Source organism: Osmia lignaria, chromosome 11, assembly GCF_051020975.1.
Source record: "Osmia lignaria lignaria isolate PbOS001 chromosome 11, iyOsmLign1, whole genome shotgun sequence".
Lineage (NCBI taxonomy): Eukaryota > Metazoa > Arthropoda > Insecta > Hymenoptera > Megachilidae > Osmia > Osmia lignaria.
The window spans coordinates 6,654,452-6,677,632 of NC_135042.1; the positions used below are offsets into that span (position 1 = coordinate 6,654,452).

General features: G+C 36.9%; 1 protein-coding gene across 16 annotated transcripts in view; it reads right to left on the reverse strand.

Annotated features, from left to right (window-relative positions):
• LOC117604130 (uncharacterized) overlaps positions 1 to 23,181 on the reverse strand; it is a 95,859-nt gene that overhangs the window by 48,801 nt on the left and 23,877 nt on the right. The gene's annotated exons all lie outside the window — the stretch shown is intronic.

Consider the following 23,181-nt stretch of genomic DNA (forward strand, 5'->3'; position numbering starts at 1 on the left):
CATTTAACGTCGAACCTCGTCGGCTTGAACTGGAGAACGTAGCCGGAAACCGGGCAATAAATTGTGACGATAAGCGCCGCCGGGAACGTCCCTATCGCCAAGTATATGCAAAGGAAACCTCTGTCGCGTATCATTGAGTCTCTAACTCGCGAGCCTCCGTCCCTGGTGGGACGATACAGTTCTCTTCTCTTCTCTTCTCAGGGTACGTGCTCAACATGTTCGGATACATTGCCTCCAGGTGAACATATCGTGGAATTTCTGCTTCCTCTTGCGACACGCGTGGGATTCGAAAGCGAGTTCCGACTTATTACGTAGAATTAGTTTGCCTTCTTTTATTTTTGGAATATTGCTTCTATAGTTTCATAGAATTTTCAAGCAGTATAATGGTAATTAAATTATGTAAGATTTTCTGTGTTTCAAAATCTGTCATTTGATATGCAACGATGTAATTAAAGTTACTTGCATTTTTCATTTGATAACTTTAACTTTGATAATAAAATCTAAGAAATAAATTGCGAAAGCGTTAAGCAAAAGCGATTAACTTGCCGGGGAAATGAAAGGTGAAGTCATTAAACCCGATATTATTATCTTGCATGTTTATAGCTTCAGTTACTTGTATTTTTTTTATCTGCTGTACGAAGAAATTTTGTACATATTTTTCTCTTTTTAATAAGGATGATGGACAGATAATTTTCCCCCCTTTCCTTTAAGAATAAATGTATTTCAAATTAATTTATCATAATTTATTAGATTTTTAATAGAATAAAAATTTACATTTCTCTACGAATATTATTGTTAATGGTACAACGGAAGGAACTTTTAATTAGCTCTCTGCAAAGTATTCTTCATTAATATTTCATTTCCTTGTCCATGCAAAAAATATACAAACAACGAGTTTGCTTTGTAGTACACTGTCTTGAACATTAACAATAATTAACGCAAGAAGGTGGAAATTTTTACTGTCACTTATAAAGTACAGGCTATATAGCTGTGAAAACATTTAATTAAGCTCCGTTCTCATTTATTCCGAGTAATGGGAATACTAATAGTAAGATAAGAGAATTAAATAAGAGTATATTTCAATTCATTACATTACGTTTAGCTTGTTCTCTTAACAAATTGCTTTGTTTTAAACCAATTCAAAATGTAATTGTTAAAACATTTTTAAAAAATATATATGTTTGTTACATTACAAAATAATTTTTCACTCTATAATAATATGTATTTAGGAATAATCAAATAAAAGCTTCGCGGGGCCCATCCTTCTTAACTATCAATTATTTTATTCTTCTTTCCGGGTCACATTGGAAGCTTCTCTGTATCCTTTAAATTTCTGCATTAATTATACCCCTATATCCCATACATCTCTGCATTACATCATTACAATCCTTAGATACCTGGTTCCCTTACATCCCTGCTTTCCTTACATCTCTGCATCCCTTACATCCCAGTAACTTTTACATCCCTACACCACTTACGTCCCTGTATTACTTACATCTCTGTATACCTTATATCCCTGATTCTTAATATCCCTGCCTCCCTTAGATGTCTGCATCCCTTGCATGTCTATATCTCCTATATCTCTGCAATCCTTATACCCCTGCATTCCTTGCTTTCTTTATATCACCCTGCATCCCTTACATCATTGCACCCATACATCTCCGCAACACTTATATCCCTGGTTTGCAAAATTTAGTTCATTTTTTTGCCACCAGAGGGCGCTGATCGGACGTTGAAATTTTAGTTCACATTTTTGCCGCCAGAGGGCCAAAAATGGTGCATGATTTAGTTCCTTTTTCCGAAACCAGATGGCGCTGACTCGAGGTCGAGATTTTAGTTCACATTTTTCCCGCTAGAGGGCCAAAATTTCGACATGATTTAGTTCTTTTTTCCGAAACCAGATGGCGCTGATTCAACATCGAGATTTTAGTTCACACTTTTCCCGCTAGAGGGCCAAAATTTCGACATGATTTAGTTCTTTTTTCCGAAACCAGATGGCGCTGATTCAACATCGAGATTTTAGTTCACACTTTTCCCGCTAGAGGGCCAAAATTTCGACATGATTTAATTCCTTTTTCCGAAACCAGATGGCGCTGATTCAACATCGAGATTTTAGTTCACATTTTTCCCGCTAGAGGGCCAAAATTTCGACATGATTTAGTTCTTTTTTCCGAAACCAGATGGCGCTGATTCAACATCGAGATTTTAGTTCACACTTTTCCCGCTAGAGGGCCAAAATTTCGACATGATTTAGTTCCTTTTTCCGAAACCAGATGGCGCTGATTCAACATCGAGATTTTAGTTCACATTTTTCCCGCTAGGGGGCGCTTTTTCGGGGAAAATATTTCAAATTTTGTGCTCCTGGAGGCAATACAAGAGCGTCTGTATTGCTCAGATGTAAGGGATGCAAAGATATAAGGAATACAGGGATGTAAGGGATGCAGTGATATAAGAGACGTAGAGATGTAAGGGATGCAGGAATATAAAGAAAGCAGGATTATGAGATGCAGGAATATAAGGGATGCAAAAATATAAGGAATACAGGGATGTAAGGGATGCAGTGATATAAGAGACGTAGAGATGTAAGGGATGTAGGAATATAAAGAAAGCAGGATTAAGAGATGCAGGAATATAAGAGACGTGGAGATGTAAGGGATGCAGGAATATAAAGAAAGCATGCAGGAATATAAAGAAAGCATGCAGGAATATAAGGGATGCCGGGGTGTAAGGGATGCAGAGATGTGAGAGATGTAGGGACACAAGGAATACTGGGATTTAAGAAATGTGGAATGTGAGGGAAGTATACCTCACCAGGGATATGAGAATACCGTGATTTAGGGGTAGTCTCCACAAGGACCATGAAAGGAATGAAAAAAATAAATACCTGTGAAGGGAGGCCTTGATCGATACAGAGGAATAAAATAATTAATAACTGAGAAGGGTGGAGTTTGGCCCATAAGGAAGGATAAAATAATAAACAAAAGGAGTGGTCAGCCGAGGCCCAGAAAAGGGATAAAATCATAAATTTTATTCCCCTTTGATGAGCTTATTTAATAAGCGAGAAAAATAAATAAAGTAAATTGGATAAACTTTGAAAATAAATTAGAAGTATATGTACGTTTGATAGGTTCATCCGCATCCCTCGGCGGTCGCTATAAGACTGAGGAGGGCGCACCTTGTTGTAAGTATATAAATAACTCAGAAAGGAAATTAGGTAAATTAAATAATAGCTTAGTTACTTTTTTAAAATGATCTATTTATTAAGACGTATGGATCGTATACAAGTTTGTCTCACAATTATTTTAACAATTTTTCAATCTTATACTAATTTTGACTAATTTCTAAGATAATAGAATAAAAGGAAGTTAAAGTTGTGTCTTCTGAGTTGACAATGCGAGGGTGCGGTAGAAGAGGCACTGATGAAACAAGCACGAATGTCATCTCAGCTGTGCTCTCTCACCTGGGGGATGTCTGGCAGCTCCAAAATCATGTTCCCTCTCGAACAAAGGCAGGTCCAGTCTTTATGTATCTGTAGTCACTGCTGATTGCAAGCCAGTCGTAATAGACGTACGTGCATAACATTACCAACACCGAAGAATTTCGTCGTGACTGGCGTATAAAAGAGTTCTATAGGCTAAACGCAAAGAACTGTAAATTACGAACACGTGTTTGCACGGAGAACACCTATGGAATGCATACGTGAAAGATTGTTGACTGTTGATTTATGTGCTGCTGTTATGGAATACGAAATTCCTTTTTCTTCGCACTGTTCGATTTCTTACGACTTCAAATTTATATACAATAATAATTGTCGCGTATCATTTCTTTTATAAAATAATTTTTGAATAATTTATCCAACATCAATGTATTCAAATGTGAGCTTACTCCACGATATTGTATTTACTGGAATTAACGCAAACTATCGCGTGAAAGTTTGTTCTGATAGCACGTACCACTGCTAACGGTGTTTCATGAAGTGGAGTCGGCACGTCCCTTGGATAATTAAAACTTTCGGGAACGTAATTCCGCCGCAAATTTGCCAATTCGAGCGTACGGCTCAGGAACGATTTGTAATTAACGCTATCGATAAAAAGGAGAATCTGAAAAGCGAGTCCTTCGCACGGTACAATCCTTTCACTTTATGTTGGAAATTATTCAAAGAGGTGGAATATAATCTATCACAGCTATTAATATTTTCATTCTGAATAATCACTTTAATTTTCCTTGTTATAAAGGAAAATGTTTCAGAAGAAAATATATGTAGCAAAACATCCCAATATTAAATAAATTACTTTGTTATAAATCACGTTTTATTTATATTGCACTGATTCATTATATGCTGATTTAGTTTGTCTTTTCCACTTTAAAATTTATTTTCCTTCTTTATACATAACAGACGATCAAGCAGCGAGACGGAGCGTAAAAGATATTTTCACCTGGGAGTAAAAATGAAAAGTCAATTTTCTCTCGTATCATCCAGTTTTTATGTCGGGACAAATCCTTTAATCTCCTTCATCCTTTCTGCGATATTTTACCGTTCAATGAGAAACTCTGTACAAATATTATTTTGTTTTCAATCTAACGCTTTCGAAATGAATTTATGAAATTATATAATAAATACAATACATTAAAAGTGATGCATTACTTTTCATTTAAAAGGAAATTTATTAAGACACCGATAATTAATAGCATGTATCTTGCCGGTAATAATTAATGAAACTGATCTTTCAATCGATATTAAATGCCTCAATTAAAAAATTTAATCACCTCCTCGACGTAATCCTCCCTTCGCTCAATTTAATCAATAAGTTGTAACACGTAACTATAATCTGCTTAGTGTAACGGCAAGCCGATACCAGGAGATTGCGCTTCCTTTCCGTAAACTTTATAATTTACTTACCAGGATTTTCACACGTTGATTAAACGTTGTTTAAACAGCTTCGAACAACTGTCATGAAAGTTCCAAAATAAACAGGGTAGAATAGGTATTTCGAAAGCTTCATCGTGAATTAAAGTTCGTCAAAAATCACACGGCACGTGAAAGTATATACTTAAATTATCGGAAAACGAGCTTCACGTATGTACTTTGGCAAGATTTAATGAAGCTACTGCTATAAACTAAGTTTCCCTTGAGAAGCAAAGTAAACGTGCTAATGCTTCGTTAATAATTGAGAATTTATTATAAAAATTCTTTATTACAGAGATATTGTTAGAAACCTATGGAAAATAAATTTAAAGTTTGGGGCTATGGGAATCACTGGCGGTTTGCAAATTAGATATACTCGATTAATTAATAGAGAAAAATAGAAAAATATGATTTTTAATAATCTTACTATTATAGATACTAATAATGTAAAATAGCAAATTGAAAGCTTGAAATAAAAAATTTGGAAATTAACTATTCTGATTTTTCATTTAACATTCCATCATTTAAATCCTTGAAAAATGAATTAAAAGTAGAACACTCACCATTTAGCGACTTATCTCACGGTAATGATCAACACCAAGTGATTACCCATTTGTTTCAAGGGTAGCAGCGATTAAATCTGGAGTCGTACATTACTGTATACGTTTTCTACGTTTATTCGTGGCGGGTGGTCGTGAATAATCGCAGACGAATCGTCATACGGATATACATACTTACGTACATCCGTCTGGTGTCGTTGAGAGAGGTCGAGAGATCAGGTTCGTCGTTGAGGATCTTTGGCGTGTAGCCAACGGCATTCTTGGGAACTCCCGCGTGCTTCTGAATAATATATTATTGATAGGAAGCCAGGTAACGAGATAGATGGATAGGTAGGTGTACAGGATGATTCACGACGCCGCATTCAAGGATCAACTAACACCCAGTGTTAACACATTATTCGACGCTTCGAAACGAAATGGATAGTCATTGTTATTTTATAACTTAATAGGAATTGAAGATTAGTCGATGAATCCGCTATGTACACCTGCGATCAAATCACGCTTCTACAGAGAAAATGGTGATTCTCCCCCCTTGTATAAGATTTCCGGGTTCCGGGTCCTCCTCAGAGGTTACCCCTTTCCGGGCTCCCACCTTCCCCTTCGGCGGTCCCGAGGGGAATGACGCTGCAGCGAGTGGAGGCCCCATATATCACTGTGACTCCCCACCACTTGGGCATAAGCGCTTACGCGGGAAAATTTGAGTTACTTAATAATCAACAAAATGTACGAAAATTTCTTGTATTTTAATGTTTGAATATTTTAAATGGGTACTTATTACTCTGTGTTATAAGTATTAAAAAGATTACTTGAATTTAACAAGCTTGGACAAGAAAAGAATTCGACGACAAGCTGGATAACTTAATTGGTTAAAGTAGGCGAGAGATCCAGCTTAGAACTCCGATCCAGTTAATCCGATTTACTGATTTTTTCCTTTCTACATGCCATAAACGTTTGTTCTATTTAGTTCTATCATGTTCTCATGATTTTGTAAGTTTAGTTTATGCTAAAAGTGTAACAATTTTGCAAAAACTTGTTTTCAAAAAGTCTAATAAAATTGATCATTCATTGTAAATTCAATCATTGATTAATTATTTTTAAGGGATGTTTCGCTTTCTCGAATCAAAACAATAAATTATTTATCACAATTATTATCGAAAAGGTTTAATTTAAAATATTAAAATATAATATGTTGAGTACATAATTCTTAAAAGTCTTACTTGATATCACATAAGATTGTTCTTTTAGCGTAACTCTGCTGCTCTCTTACCTGAAACAAAAAAAATAAAATACTTGTAAGTATAATTATAAATTTTTCCATAATAAAAATTGTAAAGAATAAAGAATAAAGAATCTTATGCATAAAAGTTACAACGTTTCGCTACTTGATCCTCGCATAATATAAATACAAGTTCCTAGAAAATGTGTCATGTCTCGCCTTACAGGCGCACGTATGATCGTTGATCGTCCAGAAAGGGTTAAATGCATCAACGACGAGGCGTGACCGCAACGTCGTCGAAACGATCCGAAACCGTTCATTTGTATGCACAGCTTGCGGACGGGGACATGCACCCGAGCATCTAAACGCGAATATCGAACTTCGAAAACGCTCTATCTCGATTTTCCTTTCTGTCCCTATTGCCATTTCACTCGTTACTTTTTTTTTCCTTTTTCGAGCTATCATTTTCGATCATGTTTCTACGTACCAAGAAATCTTACTGCGAAAATATCGTGCAGATTGCAACTGTTCGCGCATGCATATTGCGAATTCACAATGCTTTGTTTCGTTGTTCTGATGGCGCATTGAAAGGAAACAGGAGTCTCTTAAAAGAAAATCGAACACTTTTGTTTGATTTTATTGACCCTCTCTTTTTCCTCACGGTAAGATTCCTATTCATGGCAAATATATTTTCTAAAAAAAGAAACTGGCAGTGTCTCTGAACGCAATTGTTTTATTTTGGATGTTCCTTACCGTGGCTCTGTTGCAAGCCCAGTGTCTGCAACGAAGAAATTCGCGCTCGTGTCGACGACATGGGCTAAAATCGACCATTCGCATGCATCTCCTGTGCCCGGCAGTTTATAACTTCCCGACGAAGTTAACGACGAAGATGACGACAGCATCAATCCTTGGAATGGCGACTAACGATTCTTGGTTAGCACTGGGCTACGAATTCTAAATCATTAATACGATTGTCATACGTTCAACTGTCGATTAGAAGTTTCCATCCCCCAAGGATATTCTGTCTTTACATTAATCCCATTTGCTAAAGACGATGTACGGTGAAATTCAAATTCCACGATACAGTAATTATTCATATGAAATATGTATGTATTCGAAGTTCATGTTCTATATTATACAAAAGTTTAATTGGATTCGAAAACGTATTAATATTTAGAAAAATTTTATTTAAACTAATTATTTTCTGATTACTATTTTAGATTTGAATATTCTCTAAGACCAGTTATGAATTTTAATTATGAATTATAATTATTTTTACACGATAAATAAACATTTGTGGGATGGAAAGGATTAACCAGCGTTTCGAAAGGCACTAAACTTAAAGAAGCTCGGTCGCGGGATGCAATTAAAAAGAATCTTCATACCCGTTTTACACTGCTACCATAATATAACGACGAGCAGCCGGCTTAAGTTAATTTTCCGTGAATCGTTGCGCGGGGCTTAACTTTAAATACCGGCCAACACGAGCTGAAAAACCCCCTTGAAATTCTGATTTATGCTCGTCCCTGCGAAAAAGTAGTTACAAAGGAAACGTAGGTTCTTGTGGTATTTAAGGAACACCTTTGATATATTCTATACCATTTCCACGCTTCTGCAAACTACAAACGTTGCTTTACACGAACTACCTCGACCCCGTTTACTTTGCTATTCGAAACGTTTTCCTGTTGAATCATATAACCAATCTATCAAGAAAATTTTTATTCAAACCTTGCGGATCGTTGAAATTTTTCTTTGAGGAATACAAAACGACTTATCCTGAATCGCTATAGTTGCCTGCAGTAGCGAAGGGGTTAAGCAATTTTTAATTAATGTAGCGAACCTGTTTCACCTCGCACAAAAATTCAAAGAGAAAGAGAGAAAGAGCCGAGTGTCGAGCAAGATGCAAAGTCAAGAACACTCGCTGTTCGCACCATTCCTGGATTCGCACCGTTCTCCATGGAAGCTACACTGATCGAGCGAAAGTAATTCCAACGTGGTTGCACGTTGCACCAGCTTCACAGCGGTGCACGGCAAATGGAGTAGGCAATTCATTAGGACGGGTCGCGTTCCTGGAATTCTGACTTGGTTGGTCGTTATCCTGCGCGTTTCCCTGCTAAAGACGTCACGGCCACCTTCGACCACAATACCAATTTCTCAACCCTTTCATCCAACCACTTCGATTCGAGCCAATGGAAATCGTTGCTTTTAATTGATTTTTCTTTTTAACCATCGAGACGATAATTGCCAGTCGAAGAAAGAGTAAGGTCCGCGCTAATGAAAGTGCAGATCCTGAGGGGTATTAAATGGTACGTTTGAATCGTTTTCGAATCACAAGGAAGGGACATAATCTGAATGCAAATTGCGGTTTTATTACCGGTTCAAACGTCTTCGGACGATTATTCCGTGAAATAATATCGCCACACGTTAGATTTTACCAAAAATTCTTCTTCCACGACGGGAAATCGCGTCTCCTCTGTCCGAGAAATATAATTTCCTCGTAAATGAAAAAATTCCATCAGCGTTTTTGCGAAACTTTTATAACAAATCAAAATTTCTCGCCTAGGTCCTCCTGAAATTGTAATCGTTTCACACAATGAAAACGATTTGAGGGTAAACGAGAAAATCCTGGTGAAATTTAATCGAATTAAAAGGCAGGAGGCATTTAAAACGCTTCCCAGTACGGAATGCTTCATACTTAACGGGTGAGAGGTGGAAGCCACTGTAACTCGCGTACACCAGCTTGTTTTCCTTTATTTCCCTCAGAGTTGCTTTGCATTTTAATGAGGAAACGACTTCACCGGGGAACGTCTCGCTACAGGTGAGACGCGAGGCAACACGACGAAACGTAATGCCGTGAGAAACTGGCAGAAATTTCAACTTACCTTCGGTCGCATCTTTCTTTTTTGCACCCAGTTAACCCGGAATTGGTTAATCCAGGAAAGCTTACAGGGCAGAGCCCGAGACATTATCGTTATTTCTGGAGAAGCACGATTCGATAAGTAGAAAAATGTATGCATAGGTAAATGCGTAGGTACGTATCCTCTGCAAATGAATTTACCTAAAAGTGAACGAATAAAAGTGGTTAGATTGAAGAGTATTCGTTGCCTTGTTCGCTTTACACCCATAGGAACTGGCTTTTAGTGATTTTTCTCGATGCCTTGTTTTCCTTCGAAGCTTGTTGGAACGCTGTCAAACGTTGTTTACAACAGTAAACCGAAACAATCGAATACGACAAACACTACTGGAGAATAAATCGCTCGATGAATTTCACGGCTGACTGTTCCAATCGTCGGCCCGCTATACCGTTTTATCCTATCATTCTTTATAACGTTCGATTTTCCTGCTACAACTAACGTAATTTATTTTTCTGGGAAACTGTTACGAATTGAAACAATGGTTCGATAAGTAGGGAGAGCATCAATCCAATGTGTCTTTCAAAAGGAATCGAAGTCTATTGAAAAATAATATATCCGATGTGAATTTTCTGCATGTAAATGTAAGATTGATGCTCCATGTGATGGGTACTGATATTGTATTGGTCTTCCAACTGTGGTACACAGTCAATATTTCAATCTATCATAAATATAAATTTTAGAATATTGAATTAAGATATTATTTCTGCAATAAAAACAAATACAAAATGTACATACCTAAAGATAATTGAGAAAATATCATTTATTAATGCTATTTAGTTGTATTTTTGATATAATAGTATTATCAGCTATCATTGCTACCGATAAGTCTCGTAATTTCAACGTTGTAAGGCTATTGACAGCAACATAGAAATCGCATTTCCTATGAAATACGTATCAATGATCGTTGCCTGGTACTTCGTTCACAATTAACGTGAAAATTACGTGGCTTAATTAATCCGATAATCGATATTCGTGTTCGACGCTCATCAAAAGATACTTTATACATACATGTACAAAGCTAAAGGCGTACTTAGGTATTTACGCACAATTAACATTCATTATTATACATCACTTCTTATAGCAATCATTAAAAATGATAAGGATATCAATCATTTAATTATGAAGATAGAAATGAAAATATTAAAAATAATTCCCATTTAATTATGTCACAAAACGAACAAAGTTATAAAAATATTCATATACATACAAGACAGGAAAATCAATATTTTAATTACAAGAACCGACCACTGAAAAATTGAAGCTTAATAAAAATATACCATTAGTATCATTTTGATCAAACGAATGAAATTACAATCATACAAGAGTAAAAAAGGTATTCCTTCAATTTTTAATAATGAAAACCGATAATTTCCAATTTCAGAGCTCAATGAATAAATGAAACATTTAAAAAAAATTTTAATTATTATAATTTCATAATTTCTAGCTGTATGAAATTAAAAGATCCTAACTAACTAGACAGTGTTATATGAAAATTAACATAATAGCAACGGACAGGGTATCCGCCCTGCGTCGAAAGCCGTGCATTATCCTAACAATTTATCTCGTAATTCATTGCAAGTAAAATCATTCTCGGGCTTGTTTCTCGTCGATCGTTCGACGACGAAACACGATAATCGGTCGTTGCGCGCCTACGTGGGATCATCGATAATACTCGGACACGCGAGGGAAGGAAGGAAGGAAGGAAGGAAGGAAGGAAGGAAGAAAGGGAAGAGTTCGCTTTCTCGGTTCGTTGACTTCCGCCCTGTGCTTTCTTCCTTCTCGTTTATTTTTATTTCACTGGCAACGGTGCCGTTTAAAGGGTTCCTGAAAACGTTGTCCGTGGTATCGGCAGATGTTCCACGAGTACACTTTTGTTCGCAACAAAATATCGCATCAGGGACACGGTGCCACGTACCGGTAACTAAGAGCGGTAACTAAAAGCGCGTGGGAGAGCTGATGTCTGACCAGCTACGATCCAGTATCACGTTCCGATAGAAAGAACATACGTTATCGACAGCTATGCTGGCATAACTAACGAACCTTCTACGGGCGAAAGTTCGTAAAATCCAAACCCGGATCTGACATTCGACCATCTATCTATTGACGCGGTCTCTTTTTATCAGGATCGCGTTGGTGGACGTTTATGCATTATTTATTTCGCGTGGTACACAAGTGTATAGGTGGTCTGCTACAAAAGTAATAATATTATGATTAGAAAAATAGTCTCTTATTTTTGGAATAAAGATAGGTATACGTCTTCTTAAAAATTTTTTTAAATTTGAATATTTTCCTGCGCTTCTATGTATTTTAAAATTGGCGGCAGAATATAATTACAGTAAATAATTAGTTACCACGATACTTTTTTTATAATGGATTAGGTAATTGATTTTTGTCAATGAGATAAAGCAATCAACAATTCGACAATTCAACAATTCGATTGGCTGATCCTTTATTCCTTAAATCCTTCCTTCCTTTCTTCCTTCCCTACGCAAATATTTTTCATCTCCTCCAGTCTCTATCAAACAAGCTACTGTACCTCAAGTATTAAACCACAGTCTATGGTAGTCTCACAGTTGATTCTGAACTCGAGTCTCGCACTTCCTGAAATTACCTCCTCGTGGTTGGACAATATTCGGAGACAGTCTCCTTGCACGATAGTGGATAGTTCGTGGATAGTGTTTGCGAATGTGCAGAAAATCGATCGGTGAAACGTTCAAAATACATTCATAAATTGTATAGAAAATAATTAACAAATGCGATATTTAATTTTGAATTTCAATGTCAATGTCAGTTTTACAAAATCATTTGTGAAACTTATAACACAAAATCTTCTTACCCCCTGCATATTCCGAAATCTAAACTCTGGGAACATCTGTGACATGGTTCCTTATAGCAGCATTCGCAAGGTGTCAACAAGGAGCAAGGAAGATGTCGAGGAGTGGCGGAGCAACGACAATCCGCGCAACGACTCAGAGTTTCGAGGCACTTTCTGCATCAGGAATTTCACAAACGAAACCAATTTCCTGTGACCGCCGCATTTCCTTCTCCCCTACCTGCATCGAGACTTCCCGATATTCCGTAATCCCCGACAACCGTCGCTACTTCCTAACAATAGCTTTCACGACGGATGTATTGCCAAAGATTCCACCATGGGCCAACGAAGATCGACGTCGATGAAATCTGTATTTTCTCAGACCGAAAATAATGAATGATATTTTTGAAATTCAATGAACCTAAAATTTCCACCAACTTAATCGAATTCACGTTCTTCTAAAAAAACACAGTCTTACAAATTCGAATTCAAATCCGCGCCACCATTCAAGCAAATCATAACGCCAGGACATATCCATTAAAAAAACCAATATCACAGTTCTTTCATTCTTTCATTCCATCTAGAAAAAGGAGTTCTAACGACGCTTCTGTTCTCAGCCTCGAACGTTTCACAGGAAGAGAGAAAAATTTCCTGCGCAGCTCGGAACGGGTATTCACCTTCCTCCGACGATCGTATTTAAGTCACTCTAAAATCACCGCGAAACTGATTTCCGTGGTTGAAAGTGACGGAGAACAGGGATAAAATGGGCCGGATATCGCGTGACAGAGATGAAAGGTAAATTCGTCGCTGGAGGACAGAGTTTTATTGAAATTCAGAAATGTAAACGGTAGACGATGCGGTTTCCGAGGGGATATGTACGCGTGTGCCATATATAAAACTGGTTATATAAAAATTGCAAAGAGGAAGGTGCAAAGATAATTTGAAAATTTTTCAATTCTAAAATTTAAAAAATTTTTGAATTATAGAATAACGAGAGGGAAAATGCACATATTTTTAGAGGAACCAGGTACAATTTGCCCCTTCCTACTTATGCTAATTATCGTAGCGTGTAATTTTTTCTATTTCCAATAAGTTAGGAAATAAAGGGTTTTTCAGAGGCAGCATGGACACCCTGTACACAGGGGAGAGCCGAAGACAGAGGTCGGCGCGAATCAATATATCGACACGGGCCATTTTTGCCTCCTCTATAAATAGCCGAACGACGGACACTAGGTTCCTAGATTACGTATATAGTCAGAGCTCGTACATGCCGGCTGGAATAGATTAGAATGTTTCAACTGGCGCTTGATTTACGATCGCAAATACGGCTTCCCACGCGTCCACTTCGATACCGGGGGTATTTAAGCTTTATTCACGTACACGCGTGTGTCAGATCGCGCCTCGTCTACCCTCGCGTAATCCGTGAACAATCGAAGGGCGAACTTGCCTCCGTTTGATTCATGAGCGTTTCGCTACGTGAATACCATCCCGCTCGATTTCCTTTTGTGGAATTTTCTTTGCTGAAAGATCTTTGCAAACTGTTTCATACTTTACCATTATCGCGGTTTTCTTTCAAAATATTTTTCGACGGGACACCTTACAAAGAATAGATAAAATAATGGATAAAATAGAAGATCTTTAAATTTAAATTAAATTTCAAATTTTTCCTTCATTTTTATGCAATGATTAATAAATACTGTGAACTCATTCAACTTTTGTTATATTAGAAATTTAGTTAAATTGCCAAAATACCACACTTTACAGTGGTAGAACTTCGTAGAAGCGAAAGGGTTGAACGGTTGAAACTCGAGAGCAGTTGAAAAGCATTGAAAACTTTGTCAAAGGTTTAAACGTTCAGCAATTAGCAGGAAGTGTTACACGCATCTGGTCTACATTCCAGTTTCCAAAGATCGTGAAGGTTAATTTAAAGCGTAATTGACACTTTGTAACGGCGGAGCACGCGAGAAATCTGCGCACGGGATGCCTCGGTGGAATCCGCAAATACATATGCAAGCGCAAAACACACGGAAATGCATTCGTAATAGCGCCTCCTCGTCGGGGGGATTTAAAGTTAGGTACTCCTTTTCACACGCAACCATTTAACCAGCACGCCGCGAGGCATCTTCTGACTGTTCCACGATATTTCCCTGTATTTCTCTTTGACGTGTACAATGTATTTGCTGTGGGAAAACTTCCAATTTCACGTTTATTCTACTTTATGCATGCAAATGAAAAAAAAATTCTGAATAAATTTCAGATGAAGCTTAAAAAACAGGATATTCAAATGAGAAGACTTGTGGGCTGCGTAGCTCTCTAATAAATGTAGGCAATCATTTTTTTAATTTTCATAAAATTTTCTACAAGATAAACTACGCGTTTTTCAAAGCAAAATAGCTTTTTGAAATTATTTTTGAAGGCTTTTATAAATTATTATCTTTCACCCATATTATGGAAACAGTAGGTACAATTCATTTTGTACTCCCTTGATGAGTTCAATCAACATTCCAGTTTGACAGACAGAATAATCAGTGCGTATTGAAAGCGAGCATTTATAAAATCATATTTTAGGTATTGTCGAAGGTTTAACAACGTTTGCTCGACGCTAGACCAAACAATGAACAGTTATGAAGCACTTCAGCTCTACACGTGCGCTATACGTGCCACGTAATGTAATGTAAACGGCGTTACTGGATCATTAACGAACGTTACCCGAGAAATGGGCTTAATTAGACCGCTCATAATTCCTGTTCACAAACGGTTTCGCTTGATTCAGATTCACGAATCACGTTGATGCAATTTCATTTTTATAAATCCACACTTCAGCTTGCTCTTGTGATTGCTGTAACCCAGTTTGCGATTTTAATTATTTACTTAATTTGCTTATCAGGATATTTCGAATATAATGTAATATAGAGAATGCTCATTAATTTTTAGAAAATTAAACTTGATAACATAAACTCTCGTTATATTGCCGGTTGGACGAGTTTCATTTCATCTGAATTTTCACATATTAAATATTTTAAAATTTAATTCCTGATTTTTTCTTTTTGTATTTTATTTTTTATTTGCCCTGTTCTTTGAATGGCTGATTGAATTATGGAATGGTTTCTAAGGAATCAATCAGCGGATATTCGCAGATACACGTCGACGAAAGGAGGACAAGCCATTTAGAGACCGAAATTCATTTCAGGAATAGCGTTCGCATTATTCAGCTCTGATAGGAACGATAGGCTGAATTCGTCCGTAATAGGTATCCCGAGTAATCCTGTGTCTCCTGAGAGGGGTGTACCTACTGTGACCTAGGGAAATTGAGGTTACCCAGTGGACCGTATCGAGGTGAATCAAGCCAGTACGTTGCATTGTAGGCATAATACACTTGGCTGTAAGGACGAACGGATATCTAAGACGAAACGTATTCAGGCAATTTATGGAAGCGTAACCAGAGAAAAGAATCAATTCGTACATTTTTAGAGAGAATTCGTTCGAAGATTTTCAACAGATACATTTTTCTATCTATCGTATGCATTTAAATGATAAATCTGTAATAATATTGAATACGATCGCTTCGAAAATTGACGATATTAAATTAAACTTAAGGTATTCATTAATATGTACGACATATTAATTAATATCAAATTAGACGCTACATCATTTCGAGCATATGAATAATGTCATTGATCAAACAGGCTGTTTAACTGAAACTGGTGAAAATAATATTGTATCAAATATCGAAGATAATATATTTTTGATAAATTCAAATTTAATTAATCCGGTTCCGATAATGTACAGTATTATTGAGATTAAATACTTTCATTTTTTCTTAATTTTAAAATTATATAACGATGATTAACTACCGACGGTTGATGCACAATTATTTTTAAGTTGAAAATAAAACAACATAATTTAACATGTACATCAATTCTTTATCTCGACAATAGCCAACATAGATTTCAATAAAAATACCTCAATAAAATTTATAATTTAAAATAAGAAACTCGAAACCAGTCATTTTGACTGGTTTGGTAATTCTAGTGTGTATGATAAAAGTTATGTAATTTGCTTTTTGCTTAGTTTATATCTAGAAACAGAATAAACAGAATATTTCTTAATATATTCATAATTTCTCCATACCACTTCCACTTTAGATATCAACTTTACATCGATATGTCTATTTAGAGTACGACAGAATATGACCAAACTGGTTCGATATCAATTTCTCCAGCACGTCGCTTGTCAATCCGTTTAAGCGTTTAATGTCACATACGCTGTAACGTTTTGAATAAATTAAGTACAGTCACCTGAAATACATAATTCTTCGACGGATATCGCGGTGTTCGAGTGTAACTCTTGTCGAGGAAGTCGCGACAGACAAGATCGAGAGAGGATTCTTCGGTATACATGGATTCTCGACCTGTCTCTCCCACCTAGCCGAACGGAGACCAGAATCTGTCGGTCGAGACGCGCGTCTGGGAAGCGAAGGAAGAAGAATGGAGGACACGAGCAAGAGGAGGATCGTAAAAACGAAAAGACGGTTCAAAGATGCAAGTCAGACGAGTGAAAATTGTGGACGAATCGCTAGCGACCAAGAGGTCCTCTCTCGCCTTGCCAGACGTTCATTCTCTCTTGGATTCCCTTGCTCCTCGAGGATCCTCGAAATCGCTGGCAAGGCGACGCGACACGAAACGAAACGAGCGACGAGAAATATTCTGCCAACTGGAAACACTGTTAAACGTTCTCGTCCTTTCCTTCAACGTTCCCTCGTCTCTTTTACCGTTCGCATTTCGCGCTCTCCATAGCTTCGAGTGCGACGATGAATCTGCCGAACTGCTCGACTCGATTAAACGTAAATTGAATTTCGACGCTTCTTCTCTTTTAGAGACAACCCCAGCTAACTCGAATATTTGCACGAAAAAATTGGCCAAAATTATATGATAATTTAAATAGTATCTATAATTTAGTTCCGCATTGCGATAATAAAGAATTTTAACAAAATATCAACCCTCTGCAAATTTTCACTTTTCAGTTAAATTTTGTATCAAATATTTTTTTTTTAAATAGTAATTATATAATTTTACAATAGACACACTCGGTATGCATTCTTTCTCGACAGGAAAGGTGCAGTGCTAAAGGTGTATCTCCTTAAACCGATAGGCGATCACCTTTTTCATCGATGAAGGAACGTGCGAAACGAAGATTTAGGTTTAGCCCCTTCGCCGTCGTGATGGGAGCAAACCGTGACGAAATTACACGGTGCAGCCCGATCCTTCGCGTAATACCACGTTATTATGTCGGGATTATTATTATAGACTGCCTATTAGCCGCTTAATCCGATCGAACGCTTTGTAACGCATTCTAGGCCGCGTCCGCGGTTAATGCCACGGTCCTCCTCCTGTGTATGCAATACCGTCACAGCCTCTGGCACAGGTATCGCTATTTATTCGATCAATGCCCGACCTATGTTCAATGCCCAAAACGTAAAATAATCGTACGCACGTGTTTCCAATTTCAAATTTATTTTTTTTTAATCAAACTATATCAGATGATGTAGAGGAAGATTGGTACCCATTTTACAAATTTTGGAATTTTTTTTATCAATTTGTGTTAAATGATAAGAAATAAGAAAAATTACCATTTCATATAGAAACTGATAAATCATTTTTGATTTAATATTATAAGTGTTTCATAAGTTGAAACCGATAAATGTCCCATGACTTATGAAGAGGAATGTAAGGTAAAAAGAAGTGTAATTTGTCAGGTAATACAGGAGAGTTTTTATCTTGAAATGGAATCCTACGGAAATACCATTTCACATAACACAGTATTTTATATCTCCTGGACAAATGGAGTTCTGCAATTGCCGATTGTACGTATCTTAATGTGGTACACCTTTCATGTTCCTGTTTGTGTGTTCATACATTCCTCCCAGTTTTTGTAACTCGCGTTGATACGATTCCTCGAAGAAGGAAGCGAGGATTTGTTCAATTACCATTATAAAAATGTAATTGACAAATATGTTTTTCCTCGCGGTAACTGGAAACGGGAATTACGTTTCCTCGAGTGGAGTTACAATATCTTGTGCGGTTGCGAAATACCGCAGAAAAAAGCGTGTGGATAGGAAAATATGTAAAGAAGCTGTGGTGCTGCGTTCATCTAAATATATTAAAAGGAACACACTACGGGAACGGATACGCTAGAGGGTATATCTCTCGAAGAAAGAAACACATTGTTCCTGCGGAATATTTAACGACACCTACGCTCAACCGCGTATCTCGAAGAAGATGATACTTCAGGTACGTTCCTCGAGACGACGTTTATCGCCGTTTATTTATCGCTCGATACTGCTTACCAGTCGCGCTCACCCACCATCTTATTATTTAAGCGAGCACACTTACGCCTACGTGTTCGCCATCTGCCTTTTTCCCTAACACTTCTTCCACGTTTATGCGAAAAGAATAGTCGTAACCGTGTGAATGCTTTCTTCTATCTCAAGAAACAATATTTCAATGACTACTATAGCCCATCAATAAAATCAATAAAATAAAATAAAATGAAATAAAATAATTTATGATGATGTGCTATACTGAATATATTCTTTCAATTTAATTTTTAAGGGTTTTCGGTACGATGCGACACTTGAAACGTTCAGAAAATGAGGAAGTAGAAATTGGATTTTTGGGAACCATCAGGGTGATGTATTCCCTTAAACGAAATTCTATGTACCAGTGACATGATTTAAAAGTTAACTCCTACTCGGTGAATGCAACGCCATTTTCATTCAATCGATGTTGCCCTACTTGTTTCCTGATACATGGAAAGCACTGCTTTTAAAGAACTTTTAGGAACATTTTTTTCGTCCAAATGTAATATACTTCCACACATTCCGTGAAGAGAAGAGTCTAAAACTTCACTGTGTGTAATAAAACTTCAATACTGGCTGAATTAAATGAATCGTTAATTAATAATTTGAAAAATAAAAATGGAAACACCAACAAGTGCTTTTTAATTATCCAACAAAAATTAAGATGAAAAGTTCTTAGCCTCCTTTGATCTACCAACGAATATTGAAAGGCTGAAAAATACTTAGTTCAACATTGTTAATAACAAAGGATTCGCTTATCAAAGCGAAGACCTAGTTCCCAAATCTTTACCACCATTCCTCGTTGACCGACTTCCATCGGAACTTTTTTAAATCACTAATTCTTTTCCTCGATGCTCTTGTTCATGCTAACGACCAAGGACCATCGCGAAATGTGTATTAATTCAAAAGATCGTCATAAAGGCAAAGAGGAGACGCTGCGTCTTTGTCAATTAATCCCGATGCAACATCCGTAGCTTTTATTTCGCCGCCATTCATTATTGAAACCTGCCTTTGATGATCCTACGCTCCTTGACCCAGTAATTTGTAACAGCTTTTAGGAGGATTCGTTCCCGGAATAATACCTACCTACTCTTCTATAATCTCTCTATCTTGGAGCAGGGTTAGGCTCAAAGGCCGTTTCGAAAATCGTCTCGACAGGTATACGACTATAATCGTCCAGCTTGAAAATTCAAGCTGGCTCATCGAATATTTCGGACGAGTTTTCTCGACTGATTAAGGACAACGTTAACGACGAGGATGCTTCTTTTTTCCTTCGATGAAGTTGCCACGAATCTTCGCCAGATTAAAAGAAACACGATACCTCGTTGAACGAATGATCAATTTTCTTTGCTGGGCTAACTGGAATTTCGAGACGACGTTAGACGATCCGCTGGAGAAATCTAACACGACCAATGAAATATCTTATGGGTGATTTCAGCTTCAACCAGATACGAATGTACAAGCTTAATACACGGTAATTCGATATTTTTCAATCTTTCGGATGGGAGTAAAGAATATTTCCATTAAAAATGCAGATTTTATACAGATCTACACGATAGAAATGGAGATAAGTAATAAGAGATTGAAACAAATGTATGCTTTCAATTTGGTATGTTAATATAGATACAAAATAATCGAGAAACGCGTCGATTCTCTCTGGAAGAATTCAGATTTAAGAATCCTTGGCCGACTAGTGAAGTGTAATCAAACGGGGGAAAATTCCAAGAATGTTTCCTAGAGACGAGACCCGAATCAGCTACGACGGACCAAGAAGGAAGCTTGCGACATTTTATCGAGGATTCGATAAGGGTTTTCTGCCGTGGAAAGGAAGGAAGGCATCGTGTCCCTTTTAGCTGCGTTTCATGGAAATCGGATTCTTATCGTTCGGAAAAGAAGCGAATTGGTGCCAGACCGAAACTCCAGCCCAGCGTTTTCGTCGATAAGTGGCGAGCCGATAGGATCTTCGGCTAAATGATTTTTCGCCTCGCCGAGATTATTGGCGTGCCGTGTCTACTCGTGGACAGAATTCATTTTCCATCCAGACATACTACCATATCTATCTCCTCTACTGAATGGACAACAATCGATTTGATTGCCCCGCGATGATTTGATCTACACCCTCTTTAATAAGTAGCTCGACGTGGGTGTCTTTCATAATTTCAATATATTTTTTTTAATAACAGGCACCGTACATAATTAACTGAGATATAGAATTTATATTGAATTGTGTTCGTATATTAAATAATAAAATGTTCAAATGAGGCAGGTACATCTTTGACGATCATTTACATTTCATTCGAAACTCTACTTTGCTTGCCCAATACACAATAAAATATTTTACTTCTGATAATAATATATGTATGCGTATGTAAAGTAGACATGTGAGTTGAATTTCAACATGAAGGTAATAGAAAGCGATTTATGTTTGAATTTCTAAGGAAACAGCCGGCTTGTTTAGACGAAGAAATCGCAGCTGCTTTAGAGAAACGCAATGAGCCGAAACGGATAGAATAAAAAGAAGTGGATAAATTAAAGGGAACATTAAACGGTCTATTAAACAGTAGTGTTAGCGTTGTTCCATGTTTCTGGACTCTTTTCTTTACATAATAGTTAAGAACATACATGTATTTTTATTAAATATTGGGAGACGTTTAAAGAAAAATGTATATTAAAATTAATAACGATTGCATGTTTTTTCTAATTTTCAATTAATCTTAAATTTTAAAAATTTAATAAATAAAAAAATCTAGGGTTACTTATTTGTAATTTGTTTGACAAGGACTCGATCTTCTGCCAAACAATTTGAAAGCTACATCAGCATATCTGCTTTATTTGCATAATGAATTGCATTCGCATGCGTCTAATTTGTTTTTATCTATTAGAAGAAATCCTATTTTCCAGTATGATGAACTCGTATTATTAGCATAGCTAATTACCGGTTCTGTAAACCGGTTAAACCTCTACCTATAATTTCGAATATAATTCACAAGTTTGCACCCTGGTGTAACATCAATCTGCCGTCAATTACATTAGAAATCTCGAACCTAATTGACCTCGTCAAATCTGATAAATAATTAAATGCCTCGAACATAACTTCATTGATCTCAAAATTGAACTATTAATTGAACCGATTAAAACTGCATCGCGATAATTTCTGAATAATTAAAAAAATAAAAATTCTTATTGATAACACTCGTCCAAGTTAAATTTGAAATTTTACAAAAAGTTATTATTTGAATCTACGTACTTACACGTATTAAATTTGAAATTATGTTAATATTGGTATTGCTATTTAGTGAAATTTTATCGTTCTTTGAAACATGATTAATGTTGAACAATTTCAATTTCGCCCACACAGTGAACAGAAATCCTTAAGACTTTCTAGCGAGTTTCGTTACGCTTTAAAAGGCTCGTTGTGCGAGTTTCTGCCTATTGTTCCGTTAACTTTCGAACGATAAAGTAGTAAATATGCATTAATACGAGGTACATGCTTTCGTTCGTTAATCACACCATGTAATCATAAATTAAATAAGGTAATAAAGTACGATAAGCGACGCTTTGTCGCTGCTAGTGTTGGGCGAAAATTATTCGAAATAACGAATAAACAATAAATAATTACTGACCCACCCTGTATATGATATACCGGGACACGAGAGCCAGTAAAGATTTTTATCCTCGGCACGATATTACAGGGCCGTCCTGTTCGTTTGCGTATAAAATGTTAGGGAGAGAAAGGGGGAGAAAAATAGGTGAAAAATAAGCAGTCTCGCTAAATTACAGTAAAAAGCTGAGAGAGAAATTTATCGTGGAAAACTTATAAACTCTCGTATATGCGCCTCGAGTGTATCGTATTTTTTAACATCCTGTTTTTTAATGAAAAATAAGCGCTACAATAAGTTTGTACTACTTATGTTGGCATACCTATTCGTTCCATTTCATTGTAACAATAATTTCAATTTGAATAATTTGAGTTACTTCAATAAGAAATAAGAAAATTTTTACCATACACCCTTTTTCTAGGCACCCATTCAATTGAGTTGCTGATAATTACAGGTCCACCCTGTATACGATAGGTAGGACACGAAGGTGTCTCTGTCCTCTCGGCTCCTTTCCATTCACGAGGCTGTGTTGGTCGAGTAGTTTGCCTGGTAAACTGACGGAGAGGCAAGAAAGGAGGCGGAGGCTGCCATCTTGGCTCGTTAGATATGGACGCATACCTAGCCGTTTCAAGATGACACGGGTGGGGTCCTGACCAAACCGAGACTGAAAATTAGGCGCCAATGTTGTACACGGACGCACCCCTGCCTGGTATTAACCGCGTTGCGGTCAACCGTATAGAAACACGATACTCGTGTATAACGAATGGGCAAGCTATTTCGAAAGGGTGTATATAATTCGGTGACGCGTCCTTAAA